Source organism: Theropithecus gelada, chromosome 2, assembly GCF_003255815.1.
Source record: "Theropithecus gelada isolate Dixy chromosome 2, Tgel_1.0, whole genome shotgun sequence".
NCBI lineage: Eukaryota > Metazoa > Chordata > Mammalia > Primates > Cercopithecidae > Theropithecus > Theropithecus gelada.
In genome coordinates, this window is record NC_037669.1 from 150,010,973 (window position 1) to 150,032,666 (window position 21,694).

Sequence of the window (21,694 nt, forward strand, 5' to 3'; positions counted from 1 at the left end):
AAAATATTATGAAGGCAAATACAAAAGGTTACACAGTTGTGAACAAAAAAAGTAGCTCTTTGATATTGAGAAGACTTAGTTTTTAAAAGTAATCAAAGACCTAGTAAAGAAAGCATAAAGCACGGCCGGGCGCGGTGGCTCAAGCCTGTAATCCCAGCACTTTGGGAGGCCGAGATGGGCGGATCACAAGGTCAGGAGATAGAGACCATCCTGGTTAACACGGTGAAACCCCGTCTCTACTAAAAAATACAAAAAAACTAGCCGGGCGAGGTGGCGGGCGCCTGTAGTCCCAGCTACTCGGGAGGCTGAGCCAGGAGAATGGCGTAAACCCGGGAGGCGGAGCTTGCAGTGAGCTGAGATCTGGCCACTGCACTCCAGCCTGGGCGACAGAGCTAGACTCCGTCTCAAAAAAAAAAAAGAAAGCATAAAGCATAGAGAATTATTTTGATAATACACCAAATCTTCATTTCACAGGCCAATTACCTAAAAGATAAAGAAAAAACCTTCACTATTTTCTATTACGAGCAGATCAATCCTCTAAGAACATCTTGTAGTTTTCACATAGGAGATAAAATTCTAGTTTTATATCAGCATACCTTTGATATGAATGCTCAGTTTTTAGAAAAACTTACACATAATGTATGTTTAATATTACTTAGCTTGATCACACAAAATCTCCTTTTACAAGATGGATATTTCACAAAATTTTCACAAAATATTTTACAACTCTTTAGTTATATATATGTACGCATATTATGTATGTATATGTTTATAGATGTGTGTTTATGTATATATGGGATATACATGTTTATGTGTGTGCATATGTATGTATGTATATGTTTTTATATATATGTGTGTATGTGTACATATGGGATATATATATGGGTTTTTTTTTCCAATTTTGGAACAATAACAATCCAGTCATTTTACTTTGGAACGAAAAATACTATTTTTTTTTTTATCATTCTAACAACACAAGATTCTCTCTAATTTTTTCTCCCAACTTTTCATATTGTAGTTTTAGCTGTGTCACTCTTTATTTATTTTGGTTTTTCTATTTGAAATTTTAAGGTCAGTTTATTAAGTTCAATGATGAAAGCTATCAGAAAAACATTCTATTGAAACTTATTTTTTCTTAGAAAAAAAAGAAAGGAAAATCAAAACCCTCTAAGCATAGCCACAGGTGCTGTTTTCAGTCGAGCCTCTCTGCAGGTGGAGATGTTCCATTAGTCAGTGAAGTCACTCTCTGGGTCTGCAGGACTGGAGTCTGGGTCATCCTCCTCATCGTCCAGCTCCAAGTCATCCATTTCCTGGAACAAAGACTCATCTGGCCAAGGGCGGAAGCTCATACCTGTAATCCCAGCACTTTGGGAGGCTGAGGCTGGTGAATCATCTGAGGTCAGGTGTTTGAGACTAGCCTGGCCAACATGGCAAAAAAAAAATTAGCTAGGCGTGGTGGCCTGCGCCTGTAATCCCAGCCACTTGGGAGGCTGAGGCAGAAGAATCGCTTGAACCTAGGAGGCAGAGGTTGCAGTGAGCCAAGATCGTGCCACTGCACTCCAGCCTGGGTAACAGAGCAAGACTCTGTCTCAAAAAAAAAAAAAAAAAAAAAAAATGCCAGGTGCAGTGGCTCATGCCTGTAATCCCAGCACTTTGGGAGGCCAAGGTGGGCAGATCATCTGAGGTCAGGAGTTCGAGACCAGCCTGATCAACATGGTGAAACCCCATTTCTACTAAAACTACAAAATTAGCCAGGCGTGGTGGTGCATGCCTGTAATCCCAGCTACTCAGGAGGCTGTGGCAGGAGAATTGCTTGAACCTGGGAGGCAGAGGTTGCAGTGAGCCAAGATTGCACCATTGCACTCCAGCCTGGGCTACAGAGCGAAACTTCATCTCAAAAAAAAAAAGAAAAAAAAAAACCAAAAAACTCATCTATAATACCTCCACGTTGTTTCCAGCATCCTCCAAGAACTGGATATCAGATATATCAAGATTATGATCTGTTTCAAAAACTTGTTTCCCACTTAATTTATTTTTCTTGCTGGTTCTTCTTTCAATCATTTCTTTTTAATTTCCAAGAGTTTCTCATCAAGCTTGCTCTTCCAGTTTAAGAAATTCTTGGCCTAGCATGGTGGCTCACGCCTGTAATCCCAGCACTTTGGGAGGCCGAGGCGGGTGGATCACCTGAGGTCAGGAGTTTGAGACCAGCCTGGCCAACATGGCAAAACCCCTCTCTAAGATCGAAGAAATTAGTTGGGCATGGTGGTGCATGCCTATAGTCCCAGGCTGAGGACTGGAGGCTGAGGCGGGAAAATGGCTTGAACCCTGGAGGCAGAGGTTGCAGTGAGCTGAAATCATGCCACTGCACTCCAGCCTGGGCGACAGAGCAATACTCTATCTCAAAAAAAAAAAAAAAAAGAAAGAAAGAAAGAAAGAAAGAAAGAAAGAAAGAAAATTCTCAACTGTAACAGGAGTACCGTGGAATAATTGCTTTTCAGTTTCTTCTTCTTTTTCTTTTTGTTTCTTTTCTTCCTCTCTTCTAGTTTTTATCTGATCTACTATTTCATTTAATTTTTCTTGTACAGCTGTCACTAGATAAAGATCACCACCATACCAAGATTTCCTTCAGCTGTAATGCTAGTAATTTAAATGTCTGAGACATCATTATCTTCTAGATTTTCCTGGGAGAATATTTCATAAAAGGAAGCTCTGTCAGGCTATTTTCCATGGTATGTAAACTTGAGGGTTTCATCATTTTCTCCAGCCTCAGATGTCACAGTATGGTGAAGCTGGGTGGATTTTCTGACACTACTTAGCAGGACTCTGTCAAGTGAAGCACTACTGAAGGAGAATGTGGTATGAGGAAAGTCCATGTATATTTTGGAAGACTAGTTGTTAGGAGGGTTGGATCAATGTGCAATCAAGCCAGTTAATGAAACCCTCAAACCTCTCTTCACTTATCCCCTTATACCCTGTTACACCCTCACAGCACAGATGTACTGCTAAGTGAGAGACAACATGAACAGGACTGGAGCTATACAGGGATAACTGAGAGACATTTGCCTGTGAAGGAGTCAGGGTAGATGGACTCCAGAACCTCCAGCTCACTGAGCTGCTCCTCGCCATCATCTGTCATCACGGCCCTTGCTACTGCCTGTGATCACCCAGATACCTAGGGCGGTGCGCAGCAGCTGGGACCGGCTGGAAGGCCCAGGGCCTCTTGTTTATTTTGAAATAACCCCCAAACCAGACAAAATTATTCTTTTTTAAACAAAAAACACATTATTTTTTAAACAAAAAGCATGTCTTTTTTAAACAAAAAACATATCCTCATATCTTTCTTATAATTCTCATATCTTTCTTAAAATTTTTCTCATCAAAACCCATCTTAATTTTTTGGTACACTTTGTATACTGAATTACATCTATTAATTCCAATTTTAAAATCTTAGTAACCTTAATTTCTAGTGAAAACCTAAGAAGTAAGCAATTTTAACTGTTTTATATCAGCATTTTGTACATTAACATTATTGTATAATTTTTTAAAATTATATCATTGTGGTTTTATTTTTACTTTTTCATTGGCACATGTAATTTTACATATTTATGGAGTACAATTTGACATTTCAATACATATATGTTGTATAATAATCAAATTAAGGTAGTTAGCATATTCATCACCCATACATATATCATTTTTTTGTTTTGTTTTGTTTTGTTTATTTTTTGTAAAGCCAGGGTCTCATTTTCTCACCCAGGCTGGAGTGCAGTGACATGATTATAGCTTACTACAACTTCAAACTCCTGGGTTTAAGGGATCCTCCCGCCTCAACCTCCAAAGTGGTTGAGACTACAGACACGCACCACAGAGCCTAACTAATTCCTTTATTGTTTGTAGAGATGGGGGTCTCGCCATCTTTCCCAGGCTGGTCTTGAACTCCTGGGCTCACATGATCCTCCCACTTCAGCCTGCCAAAGTGCTGGGATTACCGATGTGAGCCACCCACCTCACCAGGCCTGTCATTTCTTTGTGACGGGAACATTTAAAAGTGTCTCTTATAGCTATATTGTAACATACAATGCCTTACTCTTAACCATAGTCACTCTGTTGTACAATAGAACACCAGAATTTATTCTGCCTATCTAATTGTAACCTTGTACCCATTGGCCAATCTCTTTTTATCCTCCCCTTCTCAGTCTTGATACCAACTTTTTTTTTTTTTCATATTCCATCTATGAGTTCTACTCTCTGCTTCTATGATACCAACTTTTTTTTTTTTTTCATATTCCATCTATAAGTCAGATCATGAAGTATTTGTCTTTCTGTGTCTGGCTTATTTTACTTAATACACTGTCCTCCCAGTTCATCCATGTTGTCGTAAGTGACAGTATTTCATTCTTTTTATTTTTATTTCAATAGTTTTGGGGGAACAGATGGTGTTTGGTTGCATGGAAAAGTTCTTTAGTGGTGATTTCTGAGATTTTGGTGCACCTGTCACCTGAGCAGTGTACACGGTACCCAATGTGTAGTCTTTTTTTTTATGTACCATTTTATTGAAGAACAGTTATACAGTATAACTACAGATACTGACTAGATACTAAATATTTCTGCCTGATTTTTCATTGTCTTCACAAGTTAGGGATCAGAAGTCAAAAAACCAAAAATCTCAAATGATTTAGATGTCCAAAACATATTTAACAGTTGATAAATTTATAACACCTCTGACATATAAATTTCTAATTAGAGAATCCTTTCTTTTAAAAAAATTGAGATGATATTACCCTAATGAAGTTTTTGCCTGAAGTTAACAAAGTCCTGGATTTGATATATTACTTTGAATGCATTAATTCTGAAAATTCATATTTAGTTCTACTTTACAACATTTCTTCCCTTAAGGATGGGATGTGAGATACGCATGAGCTGGTTTCTACAGTATTAATGTACGTACATATATAAAGTATGTAAAGGAGTGGGTGATTTGCAGATAAAACACATTACACACAAAATATAAACAACTTCCCTTTTAAAAGTTACTGAGAATAAAGAATACAGAACATGGTTGTAGGCACTTACATTGCTATCAAATGCAGGAATCCACTTCCATAAGAAGTGCTTTCTTTGTAAGCATGGTTCATGGCACTGGAAGCTTCAACTTTGGAGAGGATGCTTTCCATGAGAAAAATAATAACTACAAAAAAAAAAAACCAGGTGGTAGAAGGAAAACAGTCTAAATTTACAGATCTTTTAAGCTTTTTTTGGCCTTTGTATCAGCTTTCATGTTAAAAAACATAGCTGGTGGGGAGGCTGTCTCACCTGCAAGGTAAATGGCTTGTATGAGATTAGCGAATCTTGGTCAGATACTGCGTTTTTAAAGCACAAAACCACCGACATCAACTCTCTCACTGATTACTTGATGACAATAAAAGATCTGATATTCTGTATTCCCATGTAGCATTTTAATTGAAGTCTGGAAATGTGGTTAAAAGTCTGGCTTATTTTTTGAGACAGGGTCTTGCCTCACCCAAGCTGGAGTGCAGTGGCCCTTTGAGGTTTACTACAGCCTCAAACTCCTGGGCTCAAGTGATCCTCAGCCTCCCAATGGTCTTTGTAGACAGCCTGATGGAGTCCCATGGCACAAGAAGATTAAAACAATGTCTCCAATTTTAATAAATTTCTGCAATCCAAAAAAAAAAAAAAAAAAAAACCACCAATATCTTCCTGTGCATGCATATAAATTATTTTCTTCTAATTCAAATGGCAGCAGAAGAATCCTGGCGTGCATGTGCGTGCACACACACACACACACACACATCACATCATTAAGGAAGGCAGGACAAACTATCATAAACTAAGCAGTATCCCAAACACATCATCATCTATAGGCTGTTTTACAAACGTAGAATACAAACGAACTGAATGTCTCAGGTAGAAGGCAAAGTCTATTTCTCCATCTCTGCTGCACTCATTTATCTTCTTAAGGCTGTCACAGACAGCACTGTTTTATGAACCGGCAATTCAGTACCCAGAGCTTGACTGGAGACATTAATTAGGATTGAAGTCTTGATGCAATTCATAAAAACTCATTTTAAAAAAGGCATAAAAAACCACATTTAAAATAAAGCTGTCCATATATAAAGAATGAAGTATTTAGAAGTTCCCAGCTTGTATTCTATTAAGAGTACTGAAAGGTTTAATTAGCAGCCTGTGAACACGTAGTGAAGAAACAGTCTGAGAACCAAGTCAACATCCTTATTCCACTCTAATTCCACCCATTCCATGGGCAAAAACAATTCTTGAGGTCTAGAGTTTCTCCTCCAATGGTTTCACCGTCAGATTTTTTCATCTTGGGATTCAACCATCTTGGCAAGCATCTTCTTGATTCTCAATGCTGTGAGTCTGGAGGCTGAATTGTGGGCCCAGCATTCTGACATTAGTTTCAAAACTGCTCATTCATCACTGTTCCACCAATTAGACACAATTGGCCACAAACGTTTGACACACACAACCTCACACATATCTTCGTATGACGGATCACTCGGTACCATGTTGTAACATGGCAATTGGTATTCTTCCACAATCTTCCTGTGCTACAACGACGAGCCATCTCCCAAACGATCAGGCCGAAGCTGTAGATGTCAGCCATGACATAGGGCTGGAAGTGGTTTTTGTTCTGGCTTTCGTCCAGCACTTCTGGAGCCATGTAGTGTTTGGTGCCCACCCTGATATTCAAGAGCACGTCAACTTCATTTGTGTCACTGTTGAATTTAACAGCAAGGCCCAGGTCAGCAATACAGCAACTCCCATTTTTCTTGATGAGGATGTTTTTGCTCTTTAGGTCTCAATGAACAATTGCAGGCTTTCCTTGGGTGCCATAAATTTCTGTGTGCAGGTGGCACAGACCAGAGGCAGCTGACTAAGCCAATTTGAGCAGGGCTCTGATGTCCAGTGTAGCACATTTCAGGAAGTCATAGAGAGATCCATTTTCACAGAGCTGAGTCCAGGCACCTGTACCTTTAATGCCTGCTGCTGTGAAACCAAGTATGTTTTCATGGCCCATTAGCACAGTTTTGTAGATTTCTGTTTCTGGAAACCAGCTGGCTTCTTCAGTGGTAAAGAATACTTTGACCGCCACTTTTTCACCACGCCATTTACCCATATCGGCCTTTACCAACTTGCTGGACCATCTGAATCTATTTGGCAATAGTTCACTGAACCAATAAAGGTAGTCCAGGCCCATACCAGAACTTTGTGACCGGTGTGTAAGGTCTTTTAGTGATTCTCCAACTGGAATAAATGCTTTATCCTGTTCCAAATCACGATTGTAATGACGTCTGCTTGAGATGCTCTTGCAATAATGTTTGTTACAAAAGCCAAGAGCAGCTGGACAAGATGATCATAGCAATTATGCAGACAACCATAGAAATGAGCAAAACCAGCCATCGAACGCTGCCATCAAAAAATGGACCTATGACAACAGGGGGCAGTGTGGGTTGCAAATACTGGTTACATAAACTGGTCCAACAACATTCTATTGTCTGGCTTAGCTGGGCTTTTGGGGAATCTTTGCACTGAAAATCAGATCCTTCATATTTCAAACACCCTGAAGCTAATGTGATTTCTCCCTGGTCATCTTCTTCTATGACGGCAAAGCAATGTCCATTAGTTATGCATGTGTTATTAATAGCATCATCCGGGCAGTGCCCTGAGCAATAGCACTTTCAAAAAGGCAAGGTACCCTCTGGTGCTAAGGTTACTCCATTTTCTGACTTTTCTGGTGGGAGTCTGATTTCATCCCAGTGCCATGGAGCATACTGTCTAGATTCTGTCCTTGGACACGAGAAATGATGAACAGATAGGCTCCCAGTATTCTGATGTAAATATATAGCTGAGCCATTGTTCATTTGTAATGCTTCCTGTCTACTGTCACCTTTAATGACTGGTCTTGCTACTTCACTAATTTAAATGACTATCATTCAGTGAGATTTTCTTTTTAAAAGATTGCAAGCACTTGACAGTGACTCCCACTCCCACTGCTTTCTCGCGACTTCTCCAAGATGTGGCTAGATAAAACTGTACTTCCAATTTTCTCCAAACAGCTTTGACATATGCTTCCATTTCATGAATTCCAAGACAGTATTAAACTGGTGCATATTTTCATAAGTCCAGACTCCAGCCCTAGGCGCGGAGCGGGTGGGCGTGGCGAGCCGTGAGGGTGAAGTGGGGCCGACTCCGCCCTCGGCATGCAGCGGCCCAGCCTGGTCGCCCCTTCATCTGGCAGTGCAACATTCACCTTGCGCGGACAGATGCCCAGTGCGTAGTCTTTTATCCCTCACTCCCCTCCCAATCTTCCTCCGGAGTCCCCGAAGTCCATTATATTATTCTTATGCCTTTGCGTCCCCACAGCTTAGCTCCTGCTTATAAAGTGAAAACATACGATGCTTGGTTTTCCATTCCTGAGTTACTTCACTTAGAATAAAGGTCTCCAACTCCATCCAAGTTGCTGAGAATGCCACTATTTCATTCCTCTTTATGGCTGAGTATTCCATAGTATTTTATTCATTATTTATTTGTATAAGTAAATATTATGTATTTATATATACATATATTTCTATATATTTAATATATCACATTTTCTTTATCCCCTCAGTGGTTGATGGGCATTTAGGCTGGTTCCATATTTTTGCAATTCCGAATTGTGCTGCTATAAAAGTGTTTACAAGTATATTTTTTGTATAATGACTTATCCTCTGAGTAGATACCCAGTAGTGGGATTGCTGGATCAAATGGTAGTTTTACTTTTAGTTCTTTAAGGAATCTCCACACTGTTTTCTGTAGTGGTTGTACTATTTTATATTCCCACCAGCAGTGTAAAAGTTTTCCCTTTTCACCACATCCATGCCAACATCGGGTTGTTTTTGTTGTTGTTGTTTCAATTTGCCTATTCTTGCAGGAGTAAGAAGGTATCTCATTGTGGTTTTGATTTGCATTTTCCTGATAATTAGCGATGTTGAGTATTTTTTCATATGTTTGTTGGCCCTTTGTATACCTTCTTTTGAGAATTGTCTATTCATTTACTTAGCCTACTTTATAATGTGATTATTTGGGTGTTTTTCTGGCTGATTTTTTTGAGTTCCTTGTAGATTCTCTATTAGTCCTTTGTCAGATGCCCAGGTTGCGAATATTTTCTCCCACTCGGTGGATTGTCTGTTTACCCTGCTGATTGTTTCTTTTGCTGTGCAGGAGCTTTTCAGTTTAATTAAGTCCCATCTATTTATCTTTGTTTTTGTTGCATTTGCTTTTTTTTTTTTTTTGTAACTTGGGGTTGCTCTCTGTTGCCCGGGCTGGAGTGCAGTGACACAATCTCCACTCACTGCAACTTCCACCTCCCAGGTTCAAGTGATCCTCCTACCTCAGCCTCCCGAGTAGCTGGGATTACAGGTGTGTGCCGCCATCCATGGCTAATTGCATTTGCTTTTGAATTATTGGTCATGAACTCTTTGCCTAAGTCAATGTCTAGAGGAGTTTTTCCAATGTTATCTTCTAGAATTTTTATGGTTTCAGATCTTAGATTGAAGTCTGATCCATCTTGAGTTGATTTTCGTATAAAATGAGAGATGAAGATCCAGCTTCCTTCTTCTACATGTAGCTTGCCAATTATCTCAGCACCATTTGTTGAATAGGGTGTCCTTTCCCTACTTTATGTTTTTGTTTCCTTTGTCAAAGATCAATTGGCTATAAATATTTGGCTTTATTTCTGGGCTGTCTCTGTTTTTTTGTTTTTGTTTTGTTTTGAGATGGAGTCTCCCTCTGTTGCCCAGGCTGGAGTGCAGTGGTGTGATCTCAGCTCTCTGCAACCTCCACCTCCCAGGTTCAAGCAATTCTCCTGCCTCAGCCCCCCAGCAGCTGGGATTACAGGCACACACCACCACACCCGGCTAATTTTTATATTTTTAGTAGAGATGGGGTTTCACCATGTTGGCCAGGCTGGTCTCAAACTCCTGACCTCAGGTAATCCACCCATCTCAGCCTCCCAAAGTGCTGAAATTACAGGCATGAGTCACCATACCTGGACTCTGGGTTCTCTATTCTGTTCCATTGGTCTACATGCCTATTTTTATACCAGTACCATGCTGTTTTGGTAACTATAGCCTTGTAGTATGGTTTGAAGTCAGGTAGTGTGATGCCTCCATATTTGTTCCTTTTGCTTAACCTTGCTTTAACTATGTGGGGCCTTTTTTGGTTCCATATGAATTTTAGGATTATTTTTTCTAGTTCTATGAAAAATGTTGATTTTTTTCTTTTATGGAGTCTTGCTCTGTTGTCCAAGCTGGAGTGCAGTGGCATGATCTCAGCTCACTGCAATCTCTGCCTCCTGGGTTCAAGTGATTCTCCTGCCTCAGCCTCCTGAGTAGCTGGGATTATAGGCGCATGCCACCACACCCACTTAATTTTTGTATTTTTAGTACAGACGGGGTTTCACCATGTTGGTCAGGCTGGTCTCGAACTCTTGACCTCAGAATCCGCCCTCCTCAGCCTCCGAAAGTTCTGGGATTACAGGTGTGAGCCACCGCACCCAGCCAATGATGGTATTTTGATGGGAATTTCATTGACTTTGTAGACTGCTTTTGGCATTGATATGGTCATTTTCATAATATTAATTCTACCGATCCATGATCATGGGATGCATTTTCATTTTGTTGTGTCATTGATAATTTATTTCAGCAGTGTTTTGTAGTTTTCCTTGTAGAGCTTTTTCATCTCCTTGGTTAGGTATATTCCTTGGTATATTCCTTAGTGTATTATTGTAATTTTTTTGCAGCTGTTGTAAAAGGGGTTGAGTTCTTGGTTTGATTCTCAGCTTCATCATTGTTGGTATATAGCAGTCTACTGATTTGTGTTCACTGATTTTGTATCCTGAAACTTTACTGAATTAATTTATCAGATCTAGGAGCTTTTTGGATGAGTCTTTAGGGTCTTTTAGGTATGTAATCATATCACTGGCGAACAGTGACAGCTTGACTTCCTCTCTACCAATTTGGATGCCCTTTATTTCTTTCTCTTGTCTGATTGCTCGGCTAGCACTTCCAGTACTATGTTGAATAGAAGGGGTGAAAGTGGCCATCGTTGTCTTGTTCCCCTTCTCAGGGGGAATGCTTTCAAATTTTCCCTGTTCAGTATAGTGTTGACCATGGGTTTGTCATAGATGGCTTTTGTTGCCTTGAGGTATGTCTCTTCTATGCTGATTTTGCTGAAGGTTTTAATCATAAAGGGATGCTGGATTTTGTCAAATGCTTTTTCTGCATCTGTTGAGATGATTATATGATTTTTGTTTTTAATTCTGTTTATGTGATGTATCACATTTATTGACTTCCATATGTTAAACCATCCCTACATCCATGGTATGAAATCCACTTGATCATGGTGTATTATCTTTTTGATATGCTGTTGGATTCAGTTAGCTAGTATTTTGTTGAGGAATTTTGCATCTATGTTCATCAGAGATATTGGTCTGTAATTTTCTTTCCTTGTCATGTTCTTTCCTTGTTTTGGTATTAGGGTGATATTGAAGCAGGATTTTTTGCTCCTTAGTTTAGCTAAAATCTGGGTTCTTTTCTAATAACCAGGAAAAATTAGGCATGCGGACACAATTAAAGGTGAGGAGAGTGGAATTTATTTTTAAAAAAAGCTCTCAGCAAAAAAGAGGGGGTCCTGTCAATAGGCTTCCACCTTACAGATTCAATACTGGGCCACCACACATGAGCTGAAGAGGACAGGTTCCTTCCCTCCTGCATAAGGTGTAAATTCCCGATGGCTGCACACCATTCTCCCAGTGCACAGATGGGCCCTTAGTCTGAGCCACTCCACAATTATTTATTTCTCTTACTGTACATGTGTTAAGGGACAACACTTTTCACTGTGGGCATGTTTAGGCAAGCCCCATGTGCACAATGACCTGGGCGGCATTTGGCTGACTCCTGTCTCTGTCAACACTGTTTTCGCAGGATGATTTAGAGAAGATTCCCTCTTTCTCTATCTTTTGGAATAGTTTCTAACCAATTATTGTTTGAATGCCTGAGAGAATTCAGCTGTGAATCCATCTGGTCCTGGACTTTTTTTGTTGGCAATTTTAAAAAAATTACTATTTCAATCTTGCTACTTGTTATTGGTCTGTTCAGTTTCTATTTCTTCCTGATTTAATCTAGGAGAGTATATTTCCAGGAATTTATCCATCTCCTCTAGATTTTCTAGTTTGTGTGTATAAATGTGTTCATAATAGCCTTGAATGATCTTTTGTATTTCTTTGGTATCACTTATAGTATCCCCTGTTTCATTGCTATTTGAGCTTATTTAGATCTTCTCTCTTCTTTTCTTGGTTAATCTCGCTAATGGTCTGTCAATTTTGTCCATCTTTTCTTTTTCTTTCTTTTTTTTTTTTTTGAGATGGAGTCTCGCTCTGTTGCCCAGGCTGGAGTGCAGTGGCGCAATCTCGGCTCACTGCAAGCTCCGCCTCCCGGGTTCACGCCATTCTCCCGCCTCAGCCTCCCGAGCGGCTGGGACTACAGGCGCCCACCACACGCCTGGCTAGTTTTTTTTTTTTTGTATTTTTAGTAGAGATGGGGTTTCACCATGTTAGCCAGGATGGTCTCGATCTCCTGACCTCGTGATCCACCCGCCTCGGCCTCCCAAAGTGCTGGGATTACAGGCGTGAGCCACCACGCCTGGCCTGTCTATCTTTTCAAAGAACCAGATTTTTGTTTGTTTATCTTTTGTATTTTTTTGTTTCAATTTCATTTATTTCTGCTCTAATCTTTGTTATTTCTTTTCTTCTACTCAGTTTGGGTTTGGTTTGTTCTCGTTTCTCTAGTTCCTTGAGGTGTGACCTTGGATCATCTATTTGTGCTCTTTCAGACTTTTTGTTAAGTTTAATGCTACAAACTTTCCCTTAGCACCATTTTTGCTGTTTCCCGGAGGTTTTGATAACTTGTGTCACTATTATCACTCAGTTCAAATAATTTTTACATTTCCATCTTGATTTCGTTGTTGACCCAAAGATCCTTCAGTAGCAGATTATTTAATTTCCATGTATTTGTATAGTTTTGAGGGTTCCTTTTGGAGTTAATTTCCAATTTGATTTCACTGTGGTCTGAGAGGGTACTTGATATAGTTTCAAATTTCTTAAATTTATTGAGACTTGTTTTGTGGCCTATCATATGGAGAATGTAGGAGAATATGGCCTATCTTGGAGAATGTTTCATGTGCTGATGGAAAGAATGTATATTCTGCAATTATTGGGTAGAATGTCTAGATCTCTAGTGAGGCTGGGGAAGTTTTCCTTGATTATTCCCTCAAATATGTTTTCCAAACTTTTAGATTTATTTTCTTCCTTGGCAACACCAATTATTCTTAGGTTTGGCTGTTTAACATAATCCCAAATTTCTTGGAAGCTTTGTTCATTTTTGAAAAATTCTTGGAGGGGGGAGGGGGGAGGGATTGCATTGGGAGTTATACCTGATGTAAATGACGAGTTGATGGGTGCAGCACAGCAACATGGCACAAGTATACATATGTAACAAACCTGCACGTTATGCACATGTACCCTAGAACTTAAAGTATAATAATAATAAAAAAAAATACGAGAAAAAAAAAAGAAAAATTCTTTTTTCCTTGTCTTTGTCTGATTTGGTTAATTCAAAAGCCTTGTCTTTAAGCTCTGAAGTTCTTTCTTCTACTTGTTCAATTCTGTTGTTGAGACTTTCCATTGCATTTTGTGTTTCACTAATTGTGTCTTTCATTTCCAGAAGCTGTGATTTTCTTTTTATAATATCTATTTCTCTGGAGTATTTTTCATCCACATCCTGTATTTTTTTATTTTTATTTTTATTTCTTTAAGTTGGTTTTCACTTTTGTCTGGTATCTCCTTGAGTAGCTTAATAATCAACCCTCTGAATTATTTATCTGGCAATTCAGATATTTATTCTTGGTTTGAATCCATTGCTGGGGAGCTAGTGTGGTCTTTTGGGAGTGTTATAGAACCTTGTTTTGTCATATTACCAGAATTTAATTTCTGATTCTTTCTTATTTGGGTAGACTATTTTAGCAGAAAAATCAAGAACTCAAGGCCTGCTGTTCAGATTCTTTTGTCCCGTGGGGTGGTCTCTTGATGTGGTGCACTCCCCCTTCCCCTAGGGATGGGGTTTCCTGCAAGCCTGACTGCAGTGATTGTTATTGCTCTTCTGGGTCTAGCCACCCAGCGGGGATACCAGGTTCTGGGCTAATGCTGGGCAATGTCTGCAAAGAGTCCTGTGATGCGATCTGTCTTCAGTTCTCCCAGCTGTGGATACCAGAACTTGCTCTGGTGGAGGTGACAGGGGAGTAAAGCAGACTCTGTGAGACTCTTTGGCTGTAGATATGTTTAGTGCCCTGGTTATCTCGAATGCTGGATATGCTAGTAGTGAAGTTGTCACATGGACAGACTCAGGACCTTGGGTTAGCCAGGATGTTGCAGGCAGTGGAATTAGTTGTTGTGTTCTCCTTCCTTGGAACAGGGGTATTCTGTCATGAGTTGCTGTAATATCCTGAGTTAGTTAGCTTCCAGCCAGGAGGAGGTGCTTTCAAGAAAGCACCAGCTGCAATAGTAAAAGGGAGATATAAGCTTGCCCTAAGTTGGCCAGGACACGTATTCGGGTTTCTCAAGTGATAGGTGGGGTCATAAAGCTCCCAAGTGTTTATGTCTTTTGTGATCTGCTACCAGGGCGGATAGAGAAATACCATTAGGTTGGGGCAGGGTTAGGCGGATCTGGGCTCAGACTCTTCTTGGGTGGGGCTTGCCATGGCCACTACTGGGGGCGGGAGGTGGTTCTTAGGCTAATGGGGTTATGTTCTAAAGGGGATTATGGCTGCTTCTGTCGTCAGGGAAGTGGGGAAAATCTGGTAGCAATAGGCCTCATCCAGCTCCCACGTAGTTGTTGAGGTCAGTCTTGCTCTGATTATGTCCCACTAACAGCACTGAACTTATCTCCAAGCAGCCCACACATGGGACCAAGACCTAATCCCAGGCTATAAGTTTCCCTGCTGAGAAAGCAAGCACAGCTTTCAGGCCATGGCCCTCCCTGACTGCCATACTGTCAGCTGCAACTCCTGCTCTCCTTTCTGCAGCAGTTCCCATTCGCCTCCAGATTCTGTTCAACAGTTTGTACCCAGTTAATTTATTAGAAAGTTCAATTGGAAACTTCTTTCACCTTGTGACTCCTCCAAAATTCCACTGGCTGCCTTCCCCGAAGGCCTTTATGAGATATGGTCAGGGTTGGCTTCCCTGGGCTCGAGCTGGAGAATGGCAGTGCCTACACGGCTTTTCCTGCTGGTGCTTCTACTTTTATGTTTCACACTAAATCTATTTTAGCTCTAGATAAGGTTAAATCTTTCTCCAATAATGTGTATTTTGGGGTTCCCAGTGGGGACGTGTGTTTGGAGGCAGGTTTTCTCCCTCTCCACACTTTGGCAATTCACAGTTTGTTGCCTGCCTCAGATAATTTGCAGTGGCCTGTGTCTTCTTTCAAATGATCTGTAAATTCTTTTGGTTTTCTGGGTGCACTCCTGCAGAGGTTCCTTGAGCAAAAGTCAGTGGTGTGAGTCTCCACATGCTGTTCTGTTCGTCCAAGTGGGAGCTGCACATCAGCCCTGTCTCCTATCTGCCATCTTCTCCCCATAATCCTCCAGTATCCTCCTTTTTTATGGCTGAATAATATTTCATTGTGTATATATACCACATTTTCTTTATCCATTCATCTATTGTTGGAGAGTTAGGTTGTTTCTATATCTTGGCTATTGTAAAAAGTACTACAGCTGGGTGCGGTGGCTTACACCTATAATCCTAGCACTTTGGGAGGCTGAGGCGGGTAGATCACGAGGTCAGGGGTTCGAGACTAGCCTGACCAACATGGTGAAATCCGATCTCTACTAAAAATAAAAAATTAGCCGAGCATGGTAGCACGTGCCTGTAATCCCAGCTACTTAGGAGGCTGAGGCAGGAGAATTGCTTGAACCTGGGAGGCAGAGGTTGCAGTGAGCCGAGGTAGCACCACTGTACTCCAGCCTGGGTGACAGAGTGAGACTCTGTCTCAAAAATAAGAATAGAAAAAAAGTACTACAATAAACATGAGAGAGCAGATATCTCTTCAACCTATGGATTTCATTTCCTTTGGATACTTACCTGGTAGTAATGGGATTGCTGGATTATATAGTAGTTTTATTTTTAATTTTTTGAAGAAACTCCCTACTGTTTTCCGCAGTGGATGTACTAATTTAAAATTCTATTAAAATGGGGTACGTGTTCGCTTTCTCCACATTCCACCCAATACTTGTTTTCTTCTTCTTCTTCTTTTTTTTTTGATAGAGTCTTGCTCTGTTGCCCATGCTGGAGTGCAGTGGCATGATCTCGGCTCACTGCAACCTCCACCTCCTGGGTTCAAGTGATTCTCCTGCCTCAGCTCCCACAGTAGCTGGGATTACAGGCATGTGCCACCATGCCAGGGTAATTTTTGTATTTTTAGTAGAGATGAGGTTTGGCCATGTTGGCCAGGCTGGTCTCGAACTCCTGATCTCAGGTGATCCACCTGCCTCAACCTCCCAAAGTGCTGGGATTACAGATATGAGCCACCACGCCCAGCCCTCTTCTGTCTGTTTTATAATAGCCATTCTAATTGGCGTGAGGCAGTATGTCCTCATAATTTTGATTTGCATTTCCCTGATGATTAATGAAATGTAGCATTTTTCATATACCTGTTAGCCACTTGTATGTCTTCTTTTGAGAAACATGTTAAGATCCTTTGCCTGTTTTAAAATCAGGTTTTGGTTTTTGTGTTGTTAAGCTCTTTATATAGTCTAGATATTAACCCTTGTCAGATATATGGTTTGCAAATATTTTCTCCTATTTTGTAGGGTTGTCCCTTTGCTACACAAAAACATTTTAATTTAATGTAATCCTATTTGTGTACTTGTTATCTTGTTGGCTGTGAATTTGAAGTCTTATTTTTAAAATCCTTGCCTAGCCCAATATCATGAAGTGTTTCCCCTATGTTTCCTTATTGTACTTGCACAGTTTTGGGTTGGGTGGATTGTTTTTTCTTTTTCTATTCTTTTTTTTTTTTTTTTTTCTGGCAAGGTCTTGCTCTGTCACCCAGGCTGGAGTGCAGTGATGCAAACATGGCTCACTGCAACCTTGATCTCCTGGGCTACAGGAATGCACCACTGCACCTGGCTAATATTTTCTTTTGTAAAAACTAGAGACAAGGGCCAGGCACGGTGGCTCAGGACTTTAATCCCAGCACCTTGGGGGGCTGAGGTGGTAGGATCACCTGAGGTCAGAAGTTCAAGACCAGCCTGGCCAACATGGTGAAACCTCATCTCTACTAAAAATACAAAAATTAGCTACGTGTGGTGGTATATGCCTGTAGTCCCAGCTACCTGGGAGGCTGAGGCAGGAGAATTGCTTGAACCTGGGAGGCGGAGGCTGCAGTGAGCTGAGATCATGCCATTGTACTCCAGCCTGGGCAACAGAACGAGACTCCGTCTCAAAAAAAACAAAAAAAAACCAAACCAAACAAACAACAAAAAGAACTCTAGAGACAAGGTCTTGGTATGTTGCTCAGGCTGGTCTCAAATTTCTGGTTTCAAGTGATTCTCCAGCCTTGGCCTCTCGAAGTGCTGTGATTAAAGGCATGCATCACCATGTCTGGCCAGTTTTGGTTGTTACACTTAGATCTTTAATCCATCTTGAATTGATTTTTTTTTGTATGAGATGACAGGTACGGATCTGGTCTCATTCTCCTGCATGTGAATATCCAGTTTTTTCTGTACCATTTATTAAAGAGATTATCTTTACCCCAGTGTGTGTTCTTGGCACCTTTGTTGAAAATCACTTGGCTGTAGATGTGTGAATATTTCTGGGTTCTCCATAATATTCCATTGGTCTGTGTGTCTGTTTTTATGCCAGTACCATGCTGTTTTGCTTACTCTGGCTTTGTAGTATATTTTGAAATCAGGTAATATAATGTGTTCAGCCTTGCTTTGCATTTGCTCAAGAATGCTTTGGCTATTTGGAGTCATTTGTGATACTATATAAATTTTAGCATTGTCTGTCTTTCTTTGTCTCTCTCTCTCTCTTTCTCTCTTTCTTTCCCTCCCTCCCTGCCTGCTCCCTCTCTTTCTTGACAGTGTTTTGCTATGTTGCCCAGGCTAGAGTTCAGTGGCTATTCACAGGGTGACTATAGCATAGTGCAGTCTCAAACTCCTGGGCTTAAATGATTGTCCTGCCTCAGCCTCCTCCCAGTAGCTGGGACTATAGGGATGTACTACTATGCCTGGCTGTTTTTTCTATTTCTGCAAAAGATGTCATTGGTATTTTTATAGGGACTGCATTAAATCTATAGATTGCTTTGGGTACTATGTCTATTTTAACAACATTGTATTCTTCCAGTCAATGAACATGGAATATCTTTACATTTTTGGGTGTTCTCTTCAATTTATTTCATCAATGTTTTATAGTTTCCATTGTAGAGATCTTTCATTTCTTTAATTCCTAGTTATTTAATTTTATTTATAGCTATTGTGCATGTGATTAATTTCTTGGGTTCTTTTTTTTCAGACTGTTTGCTGTTGGCATGTAGAAATGCTACTGATTTTTGTATGTTGATTTTGTATCCTGCAACTTTACTGAATTTATCAGTTTTAATAGTTTTTTTGGTGGAGTCTTTAGTTTTTTCCAAATAAAAGATTATATCATCTCCTAACACAGATAATTTGACTTCTTTCTTTCCAGTTTGGATGCTCTTTATTTCTTTCTCTTGTTTGATTGTTCTAGCTAGGACCTCCAATACTATGTTGAATAACAGTGGTGAAAGTGGGCATCTTTGTCTTATTCTAGATCTTAGAGAAAAGGCTTTCAGTTTTTACCTGTTAAATATGGTACTAGCTGTAGGTCTGTCATATATGGCTTTTATTATGTTCAGGTGTGCTTCTTCTATACTCAGGTTTTTAAGAGTTTTTGTCATGAGGGGATGTTTAATTTTATCAAATACTTTTTCAGCATCAGTTGAAATGACCATATTGTTTTTGTCCTTCATTCTGTTGATACGATATATCACACTGATTGATTTGCACATGTTGAACCATTCTTGCATCCCAGGACTAAATCCCATTTGGTCATGATGAAAACTTTTAATGTGTTGTTGAATTAGGTTTGCTAGTATTTCGTTGAGGCTATTTGCATCAATGCTCATCAGGGATATTGGACTGTAGTTGTCTTTTTTTTAATGTGTCTTTGTCAGGTTTTGGTATTAGATTAATACTGACCTAGTAGGATGAGTTTGGAAAATTTTTCCAATAGTTTGGAAAACTATTTTTCAAAATAGTTTGAGTAGGATTCGTATTATTTCTTCTTTTTTTTTTTTTTTTTTTTTTTTTGGTTTGAGACAGGGTCTCACTCTGTAGCCCAGGCTGGAGTACAGTGGTACGATGTTGGCTAACTGCAGTCTCCACTTCCCAGGGTCAAGCAATTCTCTAGGCTCAGATTCCTGAGTAGCTGGACTACAGGTATGAGCCACCAATGCCTGGCTAACTTTTGTATATTTTTGTAGAGACAGGGTTTTGCCATGTTGTTCAGGCTCTTCTCCAACTCCTGAGCTCAAAGTGATCCACCCACCTTGTCATCCCAAAGTGCTGCCATGATAGGCATGAGCCACTGCACCCAGCCTGTTGTTTCCTCTTTAATGTTTGGTAAAATTCAGCGGTGAAGATACCAGGTCCTGGGCTTGTCTTTGCTGAGAGACTTTATTACAGTTTTGATCTTGTTACTTGTTATTGGTACATTCAGGTTTTGGATTTCTTCATGGTTGCTTGGTAGGTTATAGATATAGAAATTTATCCATTTCTTCTAGGTTTTCCAATTTATTGGCATATAGTTGCTCATAGTATTATCTAATGACCCTTTGAATTTTTGTAGTATCGGTTGTAATGTCTCCCTTTTCATCTCTGATTTTATTTATTTGGATCTTTCTTCTTTGTTTTTATTGTTGTTGTTCGAGACAGTCTTACTCCATCACCCAGGTTGGAATGTAGTGGCATGATCTCTGCTCACTACAACCTCCAACTCGAGTTCAAGCGATTCTCATGCCTCAGCCTCCTGAGTAGCTGGAATTACAGGTGGGTGCCACCACATGTGGCTAATTTTTATATTTTTGGTAGAAACAGGGGTTTTGCCATGTTGGTCAGACTGTTCTTGAACTCCTGACCTCAAGTGATCCACCCTCCTTGGCCTCCCAAAGTGCCGGAATTACATGAGCAACCATGCCCAGCCCCTCTTTGTTTTCTTAGTCTGGCTAAAATTTTGTCACTTTTGTTTATCTTTTCGAAAAACCAATTTTTGTTTTGTTGATTTTTTTAAAATTCCAATTTAATTGATTTCTGCTCTGGTCTGTGTTATTTATCTTACTAATTTTGGTTTTGGTTTGCTTTTTCTTTCCTAGGTTTTTAAGAAGCATCATTAGGTTGTTTATTTGAAGTTTTTCTACTCTTATGATTTAGGCGCTTATTGCTATAAACTTTCCTCTTAGTACTGTTTTTGCTGTATCCCATAGGTTTTTGGCATGTTGTGTTTCCATTTTCATTTGTTTCAAGCCAGTTAAATTTTCTTCTTAATTTCTTCACTGTCCCTCTGGTCATTCAGGAACATATTGTTTAATTTCAATATGTTTGTATAGTTTTCAAAGTTTTTATTGCTTTCTAGTTTAACTCCATTGTGGTCAGAGAAGGTATTTGATATTATTTCAATTTTTTGAATTTTTTAAGATTTGTTTTTTGACTTAATCTATGATCTCTCTTTGAGAATGATTCATGTGCTGAGGAGAAGATGTGTATTCTGCAGCATGATCTTTGGGAGTCTATCAAGTGTCTTGAGGTAGTCTTCTTTGAGTTTAATCTGCTTGGCAGGCTGGGTGTGATGGCTCACACCTACAGTCCTAGCACTTGGAAAGGCCGAGGCAGGAGGATATCTTAAGCCCAGGAGTTTGAGACCAGCCTGGGCAATGCAGTGAGACCCTGTCTCTACAAAAATTTTTAGAAAATTAGCCAAGTATGGTGGGATGCACCTATGGTCTTAGCTACTGGGAAGCTGAGGTGGGAGGATTGCTTGAGCCTGGAAGGCTGAGGCTGTGGTAAGCCATGATTGTGCCAGTGCACTCCAGCCTGGGCATGACCCTGTCTGAAAAAAAAAAATCTGCTTGGTATTCTATAACATTCTTGTGCTTGAATATTGGTATCTTTCTCTAGGTTAGGGAAATTCTCTGTTATTATCTCTTTGAATAAACTTTCTACCCTGATCTTTCTCTACATATATCTTCTATTTAAGGCCAATAACGCTTAGATTTGCCCTTTTGAAGCTATTTTCTAGATCTTGTACGCATGCTTCATTCTCCTTTATTCTTCTTTCTTTTGTCTCCTCTAACTGTATTTTCAAGTAGGCTGTCTTCCAGCTCACTAATTCTTTCTTCTGCTTGACCAATTCTACTGTTAAGAGACTCTGATGCATTCTTCATTATGTCAGTTGAATTTTGCAACTTCAGAATTTCTGCTTGATTTTTAAAAAATTGTTTCAATCTCTTTGACAGTTTATCTGATAGGATTCTGAATTCCTTCTCTG

General features: G+C 39.9%; 1 non-coding gene and 2 pseudogenes across 1 annotated transcript; 1 reads left to right on the top strand and 2 right to left on the bottom strand.

Annotated features, from left to right (window-relative positions):
- Positions 1 to 1,226: 1,226 nt before the first annotated feature.
- LOC112619667 lies at positions 1,227 to 3,136 on the bottom strand (annotated as a pseudogene).
- A 2,238-nt stretch (positions 3,137 to 5,374) lies between these two features.
- Positions 5,375 to 5,439, top strand: LOC112619910. Its single transcript, XR_003118388.1, has one exon. It is a non-coding gene; the product is annotated as a small nucleolar RNA SNORD81 (small nucleolar RNA).
- An 890-nt stretch (positions 5,440 to 6,329) lies between these two features.
- LOC112619128 lies at positions 6,330 to 7,894 on the bottom strand (annotated as a pseudogene).
- Positions 7,895 to 21,694: the final 13,800 nt, after the last annotated feature.